The 13,214-nt window shown below is 36.7% G+C and overlaps 1 protein-coding gene across 2 annotated transcripts in view; it reads right to left on the minus strand.

The window, feature by feature from the left end:
• The window catches only part of LOC119075262, a 109,836-nt gene that overhangs the window by 18,143 nt on the left and 78,479 nt on the right, over positions 1 to 13,214 (minus strand). The window contains exon 1 of one of the 2 annotated variants that reach the window (XM_037181660.1): positions 7,227 to 7,231. The exons of the other annotated variant lie outside the window; for it this stretch is intronic. The gene's annotated coding sequence lies outside the window, so the exon portion shown is untranslated. Of the gene's footprint in view, positions 1 to 7,226; positions 7,232 to 13,214 lie in introns of those variants that run through there. 2 annotated transcript variants of the gene reach the window in all.

Below are 13,214 nucleotides of genomic sequence, written 5' to 3' on the forward strand. Positions count from 1 at the left end.
ATACCATTGATGATGCATATTCCAGGAGGAAATGCAACGCGTCATTGTTAAAATTTATTGCATTTACGTTATTAATACGGCAATGGTATGTATCATAGATCTGTGAGCCTTTATGTACGATATATACGCCGGAGAAGTATATTTATATGCGCATATTGTTTCGAAACGAAATAAAAATGAATTTTTAACAATGTTACACATTTCGATAAAGCAAAACGAAAATCCTTACTTTATGAAAGTCGATTAACTGTGTACTGGGCCCCAATTCTCGTAAATTTACTTGACGTTACTTTACATCACCTTAAGACGAATCTATACATGGCTAAATTGTTGCCTACATTTCGGTGCAAAATTATTATTATTTTGATGATAATTTTGGACTCGCATCATTTTTCGAAAAAGTACGGCCATCGTTTGGTGTTAAAATGTTAGTTTTAAGCAATTATTTAAACGTTTGTGGTTATGTAACCTCAGTCCGAGAAAACTAACATTTCACGAAAATTGACACATATTTTGAGTTTTCTCGGAGTAAGGTTACATCACCACAAACATTTAAATACTTGCTGAAAACTAACACGTCGTACTTCCACGAGTCCAAAATTATCATCAAAATAATAATAATAATTTTGCCCCGAAATGTAGGCAACAATTTAGCCATGTGTAGAATCGTCTTAAAGTGACAACTGTTAAGTAAGTAACGAATTATTAAATACATGAGAATCGACGCTCTGATTTTGAACGTATCGTTTGTACTGTTAACGGAGAGGAAAGATCAAGTAAATTCAACTGTGTGACAGTGTAAAATGTTTCAAGTTTTTATTAAATCGAAATTCAAAGTTAGAATTTTTGAAGTATGAATTTATATCTTCTCTCATTGGACACTGCTCTCAAGGCCACTTTAGTTTAACTGAGCCGAAATCTATCTCATATATTTTGTGCTTCTAAAGTTCAAACTTTAAATTTCTATTAAAGCACTTAAAGCACTCAGTGTGAGAGACAAAATTGATTTTTGATCATTTTTTGCTTTGTTTACTTAACAGTTCTCTCACTGAAGACTTTTTGTTGAGTGGAAACCATACTCAACAGTCTATAGAAGTTTGGGATACGGGGTAGCTTGGGAAATTTATTTATTGAAATACTGAAAATTGCCGAAATTCAGAGTTTCGATAAATATTCGGTAAGCTTTAGTTAAATTTCACTCTAATTCGACAATTTTCAGTAGTGTAAGTAAATAAAATTCTCAAAAATAGACGTTGCGGGGTAGTATACGTCTAATCACAGCAGTTTGTTAGATCTCACCTAGTTTTGAAACATTTACATTTCAATAATACAAAAATTGATGACCTTGTCTTCGTCAATAATATAACTGACTGTGACCCATATACTCCTCACAGTCATTACGGATGCATTCCGTCACATTGGAGAATAATGGAATTTTTTTGTAAACAAATTTTTGTCTATTCACTAACAATTCCATTTATGGTGCAATTACTGGACACTGCGGGCTGAATCGGCACCTCAATAAGCTAAGGCTCTCGGCGACTCCTTGGTGCTCCTGCGGATTAGAAGAAGAAACGGGCATACACGTCATCTGTGAATGTCCTAAATTTCTTCAACTAAGACGCAGGCTCCTTGGAGATTACGTCGTACAACCCTCCGAAGTTGTCGCCCTGGGACCTGCCACTTTGGACAGATTCCTGGCGGCGAACGGAAGGTTGTCTTGATTTAAATGATGACCGGGAAGGAAACAAAGGATCACAAGATCTGTGTTTCAAGATCACCTAGGTGATCGTCCCACCCTGATAAATCTATCTAAAAAACAATTCCATTTATATGCACCGACATTCGTGAAGACCTCACAAGTCGCTAATAAAGCATAAGAAAATATTCTGAATATTTATTTATTCGTTGCTAAAAAAACATCTTGACATTTATACTATCCAACTGCGGATGCATATGGCCCGTTTATGCCCATTTTCTTTAAGTTTTTTTTTTGTTACGAAATATAAAACACATAATTCATGTTTTGTTCGATATAATGAACGTAGCGACAACCATTTGCTAAAATTATATATGAGACACATACCAGAAAACGAAAATAGTTTTCCAACTTTATTTTCTGGGCATGTTTTGTGCATTATTCATTTTCTCTCTTTGTGTGTGTAAGCGTCGTAAGCGTATACATTGTGTGCTCAATTGTTTTAATGCAACTGTTCATTCAATTTTGTGTTCAGCTATTAATAAAACCGAAAGGTTATGAATGAAGTTTCATTCATTTTTTTGTTGTTAAATGCAAAAGGTTGACTCTCGCTGTACATTTTAATGTTTCGCGACATAAATACAATGTGTTCTACTGAAAGTGTTCAATGGTGAAGACTGAAATAAGAGTATGATGCCAACATATGCTGTGTTACCACATTCTTCACCAATTTAATTCACTGGGCCGTATCGCAAAAATAAGCATGGTGGCTATGGATTACTCAACCTTCATTTCAATACTAAATTTCAAATGAACTGAAAATGCGCCGCTGCCCCACCGTTCGGCCACTCGCCCATTATTCGCCTATTATTTCCTAATTATTCGCCTTCAATCGCTCATTATTCGCCTAACAATGTCCCACCATATTCGCTCGTGTTGTTTCCCCCTCGTGATTTCCACATATTTTTGGGCTCTATCGGGCTGTAGCTACGTGCTCAGGTTGTCGATGGCCAACACAAATTAGCTTAGAATTAGTCCCTCTATCCGTTGCGATAACAATCTGTATTCAAATTGACTCGTCGGTCCCGCACGGCCATGAGTGCCGGTTCTCCGAAACGACCGGATGGAACCACGAACTGAATGTGGTTCCTTATAGTACTCGAGTCCCCCACCACCGTGTCTATTCTTGTGTATAAACAACCAACAGCTGAGTCGATACGAAGTGCAATTTTCTTCAAAGAAAATTCTGGTAATTGCCTACCATACAAGGTTGCAATCATCTTTCATTCAACTGAATTGCAAAACATTTTATCAATCAAAATAACCGTCAAGATTATGCAAATGTGTCAATCAAATAAAAAATTGGTAATTTTCATTACTCAATAAATCCGTGTAATTCGTCAATAATATTGTAATTGTCTGTCTGTTAAGTTGGCAAAATCACTGAGATGTTGTTTATGTACTTTGGCCAAAGTAGCGTAGTCGCGAAAACGAAGACGTTCAGCAGAATTTCATTTTTTTGATAAGACGTTTTCCATATCCGGTCATTATTTCGTTTAAATAAATATTTATCTTTTGCCAATCATCTTCATTTTTAATAGCATAATGAGCATTGAACAATATTTTTTGTTGAAATTACTTAATGACTCTTCGGTTCTGAGGTTAAAATATTTTTCGAGAGAATTAAAAGTTGTTTGGTTTATTCGAGAGTGTGTTCAATGACCTTGACGCAGAACATAATTTTACCTAAACAAATTATCATCAGCGGAGAGCTAATGAGCGTTTTGTGTTGGCTTTTTTTTCGGAGGATATTTTAATTGTGTGTTTGGAAATTATTATTAGATTAAAACAACAATGAAACGAATGACTTCATGCTTACAATGTTTTCAAGTATATTTTAACAGAGTTCCGAGAGATACAGGTAGTATGGACGGTAGTCAAAAATTTACATATTTATACTCACTTCCCGTAGTCATGTCAGCACCTATTACATTGATTTCTATTCTTTACTTTAGTCGAGAGATGAGTAAATAAGGTGGATCGATTTTAACTTTACATATCTGTCAAAATCATATGGAAATTATCAAATATGCCAATAGACAGCACTCATATCGTGTGGCAAGCTTAAAGTAAATTTCTAAATTTTTAATTTTCTTCTTAATCTTTTAGATTTTACTGTATCAACTTTCTAGTTATAATTTAAGTTAAGTTCGATGTATAATTGGGCTTCGGCCTGTTCGTTGGAACTATAAATAAACAAATAAATAAATAAATAGGTATAGACTGGCAATAAGTAGACGTAAAACTGAAGCTCACAAAATACTCCGACACATTGATACGTCGAACGAACGTCAAGCGAAATTTGAAAAATAATCCATACGAATCAACGTTGGCGTCGATTTTCTGGTATAGAGTTTTTGTTCGTTCGATATTTTTGCGTAGACATTTTGACCGTTTCCCCCATAAATTTATGGTACTAACACCATTGAACATTTCGTATTTACTTTTGCTTCAGCGCTCGAACAAAATTTTTGTATGAAGAGCCAGTCTATAACTATTTATAGTCTAAGGTGGCAAGTGGATAGACTCATGTCAGATTCACTCAAACTCAAAGAATTTATATAAGAGGCACGCATCGAACACAAAATGCGAGATCAGCACCTCGAGAGATTTTTGACATTGGACGAGAAAAGTCGGCAACGGTAGACTGGTTGGCTGGTTATCCGCATTTTAATCATTTTTGCGCGGCAGTTAGGATTAAATGTTGATCTACTCCATCTACTTAAAGTGACGTTTTAAACGTCAAACGAAAAGGTATATGTGTTGCACATATATTGAATTAGCTTGGGTCAAGTTGTAGCTAGTGGTGGGATGAATTTGATTAAAGTATATAAACCACTGAAGGTAATGCAGACCCTCAGCGGATCAGAGTTTTCGCGTATCCAAACTTTGAGGCGTGTTTCCTATGCTGACAATACATAATTTTACAATGTTTGTACGCATAAATGGATCGATGCACAGTAAATTCACCTCAAAGTGATGGATACGTGCGTAACTGCGAATTTGAATTACCTTCAGTGGTTTATATACTTTGAATTCGATTCCGTACAAACTTAGCAGGTGCAACAACATAAGTGACAAGAAAATATGCTGGGCCGGCGCAGCGCCATCTGTTATCATTTCTCTGGTCGGAAACAAATAGAGATAAAAGAATGGGAAAAATTCTGTTTATTCAATCAAAAATCAAATACGAATTCGACATACATTGCTCCATTCTAATTTAAAGTAAACATAATACGTCCCTGATGCAACAATAATACTTATCGGTTACATCAAAATATACCGTAATTACATACATTATAAGAATAAATTGTCATTACGTATACCACGTGCAATATCTTCATTTCATTGTTTTTTCTTCGTCATTTTTGTTTTCATTATTTATTTTTATGATTTTATATAATTTTCTTTAATACTTATTGCATTTAAAATAATGTAAAGCAATAAATTTAGAGATGATCATAAATTTTACGATTGTGTGCGATGTGTCTGGCATATAAATATTTCTTAAATCAGTTGTGATGATGGTGATGATGGATATAACAGCGTAGGATTAAATTAAAAAAGAAATGTTTCACTATTTCGCTTCCTATGCGTGATTATATATACGTCTATATCGCCGATTGATGGAGGAGGTAGAAGACAGATAAACATCGTTCTTGCTTTTTTATCGCTATGTGACGTTAGTCACATATTATAAAATCAGCTTCATCAGATTTTCTCACGTTAAGCGACTATACAATCTCTTAGTTTATTAGAATTTATTCTGTTCAACTATCTTCATTGATTGTGCTTAACATAACCTCAACATTTTACTCATCTGAATACTACTATAAAGTTTCATTTTTTTCAGCTGCTCCATGCTCACGTATTAATTGCTAAAAAAGTGTTTCGACCACCATCTGACATCGCCTGACACAGCACACTCAAAGTGAATCGAATATCGAAAAAATAGGATGTGCGTGTTTCCCAGGATTGAACTATACCTCAATAATATCGGAGTGATGGTCTCTGTGAATCACGTTCAATGTGTCTAAGATTATTACAGACCAATTGCTATTTATTCTAGAAGAACTATGGTTGGTTGGTTGGGTGGTTTCGACTGAGAGGTAGTTACTTTAATCGCAACTGAGCACTGAGGCCATTCTTTGTTGGACCCATTGTGTTTCTCCTCAGCGATCACTCATTTAGCATTCTTACATCTATTCGTGTGGCTTTTCGGGAGAGGAGGGTCTGGCAAAAGCGTTCTGTACCTTTCAATGTTTGAAAGACAGCGGGCACCGGGAGGAGTTCAGGGTCTAAAGATCGTTAAGACTCTCACATCCACACAATCACATGATTTCCTTTCAGAGCACGCATCAGCTGTGTTTATATGCTCTCAACGATACATTCTCTTGTTCCTGCCAATACGTGTCTATTCTCACGGTCACAACGAAGTCAAATTCTAAACTTCTCATCACCAAATAACCAACTACCCAGATTGTGAAGCTTGGGTGGGCTTTGCAACATTACAGAATCTGTCCTCACCGGGATTTCTTGGTGGATACTGGCAAAGGCTCTATACCAGGCAAAAGTTGACCGATTTTTAAACGTCGGATTCGTTCCTTACATCCGCCGTTTATACAATAACAACAAATGAATGAGGGTGATATGGATTTTTATTGTGCGCGAAATTTTTGAAAACGCAAATGATTTTTGTGGATTTTTTTTTATTTTTATTTTTTTTAAGGTATTTTAGGTTTTAGGTAATCAGAGTGATATATATTTGATCACCCTAAATACCTAAAACCTGAAATATCTTTAAAAAAAAAAAAATTCCACAAAAATCATTTGCGTTTTCAAAAATTTCGCGCACAATAAAAATCCATATCACCTTCATTCATTTGTTGTCATTGTATAAACGGCGGATGTAAGGAACGAATCCAACGTTTAAAAATCGGTCAACTTTTGCCTGGTATAGAGCCTTTGATACTGGCCTTCCACAGAGCCAACCCGTTCCTAGAAGGACTATAGGTTTTACTATCTAACAAACAGAAGACTGTAGAAGCTGTAAAAGTGAGTACAGAAAATGAAACTACTTTCACTATCATGATGGTAACTTCTGGTAACAATTCACTTCCTACACAGAAGATCGTAATGACTCCTGACACTAACATCCCAACATAATCGATTGCTATCTATAAAATGTCATTTGAATAAGCGATAGATTATATTCGTTTCCAAGTATAAATTTCTACTTGCTTTTACCGGTAATTACTGATAATACTGGTTGATCTTTTCAAAATGGTATCTCTACATGCTCATCAATATTTATATTGAGATTTGTTCGAAAAGAGGAAGCATGCATTTTTGTCCAACATTTAACATTATCATTCGGAAATCTCTCATCTCTCTGTTGAAAATATGCCTACTTATATGATCATCGAACAGGTAAGTATTGTATTTATCAAAACTGAATATATTTTACCAGAAAAAAATAAAGAATTACTCAACGATCACGAACTTATATGCTGGTTTTTTTGTGTGAATATTTTGTAAAGTTATTTCCTGCTATCTCCTATTGGTATGTAAATACAAAATGACTTTGAAAATATTCAAATTTACATCACATTTTTCATCACACTGTGCGTTCGGATAGAGGTAGTCACATTATATATAAGTATATGTTTGATGCCAGCTTCAGATTGTCGTTAATTAATTCGTGGAATAACAAAAAATGGATTTGGACAGGAGTTATTTATAGAAAACGACAGTAAACCGAATGTAGGATAATTGCAAAGTATATTCCAGCAATATTCTCGGCTTACCAATGTAATTATTCTTTTACAAATATTCTGCAGTACTTTACCGTTACTACCTCAATATCTACCAATATCGGGAAAATGTTCATTAATCATTAAAAAACTGCTTTGGGCTAAATTGCAGTTTAGTGGAACAACTCCGATTTGGTCTAAAGTGGTGGGGATCGACGCGGGGAGGTTCCCTGATGACGAAAAACCACTTTTTGGGGCGCGGAAGCCCCTCCCTGAGTCACCAGGGCCCTCCAAAGTTTCCTTTTTTTTATTGAATTTTCGGTATTTTTTTTGGGGAATCGACAACCTGATAACGGAATAAGAAAATTTGGGGCGCGAAAGCCCCTTACTTAGCCACCAGGGCCCTCCTTGGTCGGTACAACTAAAAATAAAACTTCATTTTCCTTGTACAAAATGACGACTTCTAAAAATTAAACTTCATTGTACGAAATAAAGACGACAACACTGTCCGTAGTAAAAAACTTCATTTTTCTTGAACGAAATGACGACGACTACAAACACGTAAGGAACTAAACAAAAACTTCTTTTTACTGGTTAGGAACTCCTTAGTACTTCTTCGCCGGGTACTTAGCTAAATACATGTTTCTCAAAAAATGTAGATACAACCATTGGGACCCTTTCCTACAATTTCTTCGATTTGCGGGACAAGTTTACGACGCCACAAAAACACAAGACGAAGACTACAAAGACCCTACTGTTGCATCCGACGCAGACTGAGAAGAAGAATACATTGACTGCATCTAAATAAAAATTATACATACAAACTAATAAAAGAAAAAAAAGAAAAAAAAGAAAAGAAAGAAAAGAAAAAAAAACAAAAGAAAAAACCAAATTAACTAACTACGGAGGGCCCTGGTGGCTTAGTAAGGGGCTTCCGCGCTCCAAAAAGTGGTTTTTCGTCATCAGGTGACCTACTGTTGTCGATTCCATAAAAAAAAATACCGAAAATTCAATAAAAAAGGAAAGTTTGGAGGGCCCTGGTGACTCAGGGAGGGGCTTCCGCGCCCCAAAAAGTGGTTTTTCGTCATCAGGGAACCTCCCCGCGTCGATCCCCACCACTTTCGACCAAATCGGAGTCGTTCCACTAAACTACAATTTTGCCCTGCTTTGAAAGAAGAACCTTTAGATATCGATATGTGGACCATTACATGAAGCAGATGGTTGGAGAAGACGAACGAATATGGAATTGTCTGAAATTTTTGGGAGGAATTTCATCACAGCTGCAGTAAAATCAGCGACCCTCCGATGGGTGAAACATATGGATGAATGATGACCGAACCGAACTGCCAAGAAAGCCCTCGACGGGAAATTTGAAGGACGTAGACCGAGAGGACGACCACGGAGGAGATGGATAGACTGTGTAGTCGAAGATACTAGATCGTTGAGTGTCGCGGATTGGCGAAGTCTGGCCGAGGACAGTAACGAGTGGAGGTAGTTAGTATAGTCAGCCAAAACCCGCTTGGATTGACAGAGGATGCGAAGTAAGTAAGTAATCATTAAAACCATTAAAAACATATAAGCTAACGTCGACCCGCACGAAACGCCTAACAGCATCAAAAGCCTTAAACGTGAAACTCTTCATCTCTCTCACTTCATTTTCTTCTCTGATGAGAAACTGTTTGCCCCTTAAAATCACTTACATTGCCCACTATTTTTCTTGTTATCTTGCACAAAAAAATTGCCGGAGGCAATATCGACAGCCCCGTACGAATTCAAATTTCATAAATTCCTATTTAAACAGCTATATATACCGCTATATTTACCTATATTTCACTAAAAAAATTCAAAATTTACTAAAGATATTGGCAAAAACCACCAACTTCACTGTACGGTCGAGTAGCCGGATATGAGCTCACTCATCCAAGGGACCTAACTCATGTACCGGTGAACCGAATTTTATAAACTTTTTTTTCCTGTTTATTACGGTCAATACATATGTAGAAAAAGGAAAGTAGTCGAAAACCGTTCAAATTTGGCCGACCTACATGCAAAAAAAAAGCAAAAAGGTAGAGTGAAATTTGCTGCACGAGCGAAGCGAGTAATGTTATGTTAACTTTTCGCATATCAATAGTACATTACGTCCTTGTTTGGAGATTGTTATTTTGCCGAGAGGGAGGTTAGTATCCAGAGCTGAAGGCGGGAGATTTTTATGTTGCCGAGAGGTACAATTAAGGTATTTTACTTGCGAAGCCCTGCTAAAATGAAAATTATCGCAAGTGTCAACGGTATTGAAAAACTCGTGTAAAATTGTAAAATAGTAGTCTGAACATGTAACTTTATCTAAAATCTACTTTTCGCCTTTTTGGCCGCAGTTATGTAAACAACACTAGTTATGACCATCGATATAATAAAATGTAGATAATGAGACACGAAGAACGAAATTTCCGAAATATAGCACACATACAAGTGCACACATACATTCATGTGATCTTTCCGACGATTTTCCAAAATTTGATGGGTTGAGATACATTGTGAAAAATCAACTCCATTTCTTTCTGTGATAGTGGCGAGTGTGGTATCCATGGATGGTGCTTGATCTCAGCTACAAAACTCCGGGTTAGAGCTTCCTGCTGCTGACTTTCACACACGCCCAAAACCCTTCAAAAAATTCAGTTTTTTCGAGGTTTTTTACTTGTTGCGGCGGTTGGGTGGGCCGGACATCGGCGTTTGTTGGTCAACAATATTCACCTCATTGACCATAAAGGTACGAGCCATGACAGCCCAACAAGATTTTTTCTGGAAAAAATGTTGTTCCACGAAATTTTCAGAATGGAACCATGGAACCATTCATTTGAGCCATACCTCGTTTGGATCGCCGTCGGCTTGAAATTCGAAGTTTTTGCGAATTGACTCTTAAGTTCCTGAATTAAGTGCGGATTCTGATTTGAAAGATGTATAAAACGAAAAAAAAACAAATATAGAGAGAGATAGTGAGAGAGTTACCGCTTACAATTCAATTTTTATGGTTTCGCTACACTTTCGGCGTGTGATTTTGTACCTTCAGAGAACTGTAACGGCACATGAGTATAGAGGCAATAACGGCTCTTTTGCTAGGACCCCAACTACAACTAATTAATATTGTCGATCTGAACTTGTTTTTACTGATGACCACGAATTTTTATGGTTTTATGGTTTGCAAAAATATGTAAAATTGATTCGAGTTTTTTTTTGTCTTGGAAATTTCTGATATCAGACAACTGCTTCGCGGGATAAACAACCAGATCTGTAGTGCTATCATAATACTGCAATTTAACATTGTGATACCAGTAGATAATTAGATGAACATAGACTGACATTGCACCAGCAATAAAATAATAAATTAATTTTCTAAATTGAAATAGCTACCCGTGATTTCAGGTATATCAATGAGCCCGTACAGCAATTTTATCAAAAACCAGTGAGCAATAAACAGTTTACGATTTTAGACATTTCAACCCATAAATCAAGCGTTTATTTAATAAGCAAATTGATGTGATAATTCACTGAAATCTCTCGCATTCATTACTTATGTAACGTAAAATTATTTACCTGCTAAGTCATGGTAAACATTAAAGTTAATTTTATTCGAAATACCATCATCGTGATGACCCGCATTCGTATAGATTTTCTGTATATGAGATGACTATTTTAATGCCTATTTCACTATTATAGTGAGATTAATTTCATATTCGGATTTTTTTCCGATTTTGTTTTCAATAAAAAAGAGAAAATTGAAATTGAGTGGTTTGAAGACGGAAAGAAAAAATCAATCGAAAAGTAACATTTTTAGCCCCGTACGAAGTACGAAGGGGCTTATAGGATTACGATGCCGTGTGTAATTGATCGAATTCGAAGCAGACGGTAAGGGCAAAGTGTTTGCCTATGTTCATAGATAACGAATCCGCAATAAAAATTTTGTCTGTCCGTCTGTCCGTCTGTCCGTCTGTCACGTCGATATCTTGAGTAAATCAAATCCGATTTCAAAAATTTTTTTTTCCCTGAAAGGTAGTTGAAATAGTGAGGCTAAGTTCGAAGATGGGCGATTTTGGGTCGACCCCTCCAGAGCTGGGCCCCCATAAGTGCGTTAACGTTTTCCAAAGATTTCTCTGGCCATTTAAAGGCTACGCTTGTAAGTGATACATCAAATGAAAGGTATTTACAATACCTATCCACAAAAAAAAGTTTATGGAAATTGGATGACCGACTCGTGAGTTAGACCCCTTGGAGTGAACTAGGTACAGGGCGGCAATCCGTTTTTGCTTGTAGGTTAGTCAAATTTGAACGGATTTAGATGGATTTTGATTTATTAGATAGGTATTGACCGTACCAATCAGGGGAAAAAAATTGTTGAAATTCGGTTTACCGGAGCGTGAGCTAGGTCTCTTGGAGTGAGCTTATATGTGGCTACTCGGCCGTACAGTGAAGGTGGTGTTTTTTGTTAATATCTCGAGTAAAATTTAACCGAATTTCATGATTTTTTTTTTGTTTGAAAGGTACTAACGAATGTAAAGCAGCCATTGTACTTTCCACCTCCTAACAAAATGGCCGTCGGCCGCCATTTTGGATTTTTGTAAAATCAATATAAATAGGTGAAAATGATAATTCCAAAATCAGTGATCAGTGGGAAGTGTAGTTTGTGTTACTTTTGAAAGGAACGTCGTACGGGGCTTCGTAATTGCGCTATGCGCAATTTTTAAGACGTACACATTGCATAAGAATTTTACGACGTTTAAAAGGCGCAATAGGCTTACGGTAAGTGTAGGGCGACGGACGAAGTAGGGTCACGTGCGCAATAGATGTACGGGTTTGTACGGGGCTCAGTCGCAGCAAACGCTCCGACTGTTCTGACGGCTCGTTTTCAATAACATCCAAAATCCAATCTTACTCAGGACCGGATCCAGTTGTGAATGTGTTCCATCATCAGACCTTTTACCCTATACGCCTACCTTGTCCGGTCACCAGACGTTTTACCCTATACGCCCATCTTGTCCGGCACAAATTGCTTGTGTCAAACCTAAGGCTACACGCTACGAACGCCGTGTCAGTAACAAATTTTGAGGACTTGCGGCTCGTAATGGAAAGTGTGGTGATATTCTAAAAATGAGCGAAAAAAAATCAGGCGCTCGAAAAGGGGTTGCAAATTTGCAATGGTAAAATGAATAAGCGATAATAGAATACACAATCAAGGTCATATATCACCATTGTTACACTTATTTGATGCTTCCGAGATGTGTCTAACCTTTCAGATACCACCTGCATTAAACTGCACATGGAAAGGAGTAATAAGGCCGAAACCACAATATAAATTTTGAATTGCTCAAACCGACAATAACGCAGCATTTTCCATTATATTCCTATGTTCACCACTAACTAAACAATGTAAAACGCAGCATAATTGTCAGTTTCAGCAATTCAAAATTGCTCGTGTGTTTTCGGCCTAACTGAAACGACAATTACATGCGGACATGATAAGTTTGACGTCTGTGAAAGATTTGTTACGGCGCACGGACAGCACACCTCAGTAAAGTCTGCTATATACGGTGCCGACGATCGCACCTGACTGATGAATTAGTTTTATCTCTAAATTTAAATGTTACGTGCGTAAAACCAGTTTTGAGAAGATTATTTTCTTCATTATGTCAACTATAAGCTGTATGCAGATC

This window comes from Bradysia coprophila, unplaced genomic scaffold, assembly GCF_014529535.1.
Source record: "Bradysia coprophila strain Holo2 unplaced genomic scaffold, BU_Bcop_v1 contig_193, whole genome shotgun sequence".
NCBI lineage: Eukaryota > Metazoa > Arthropoda > Insecta > Diptera > Sciaridae > Bradysia > Bradysia coprophila.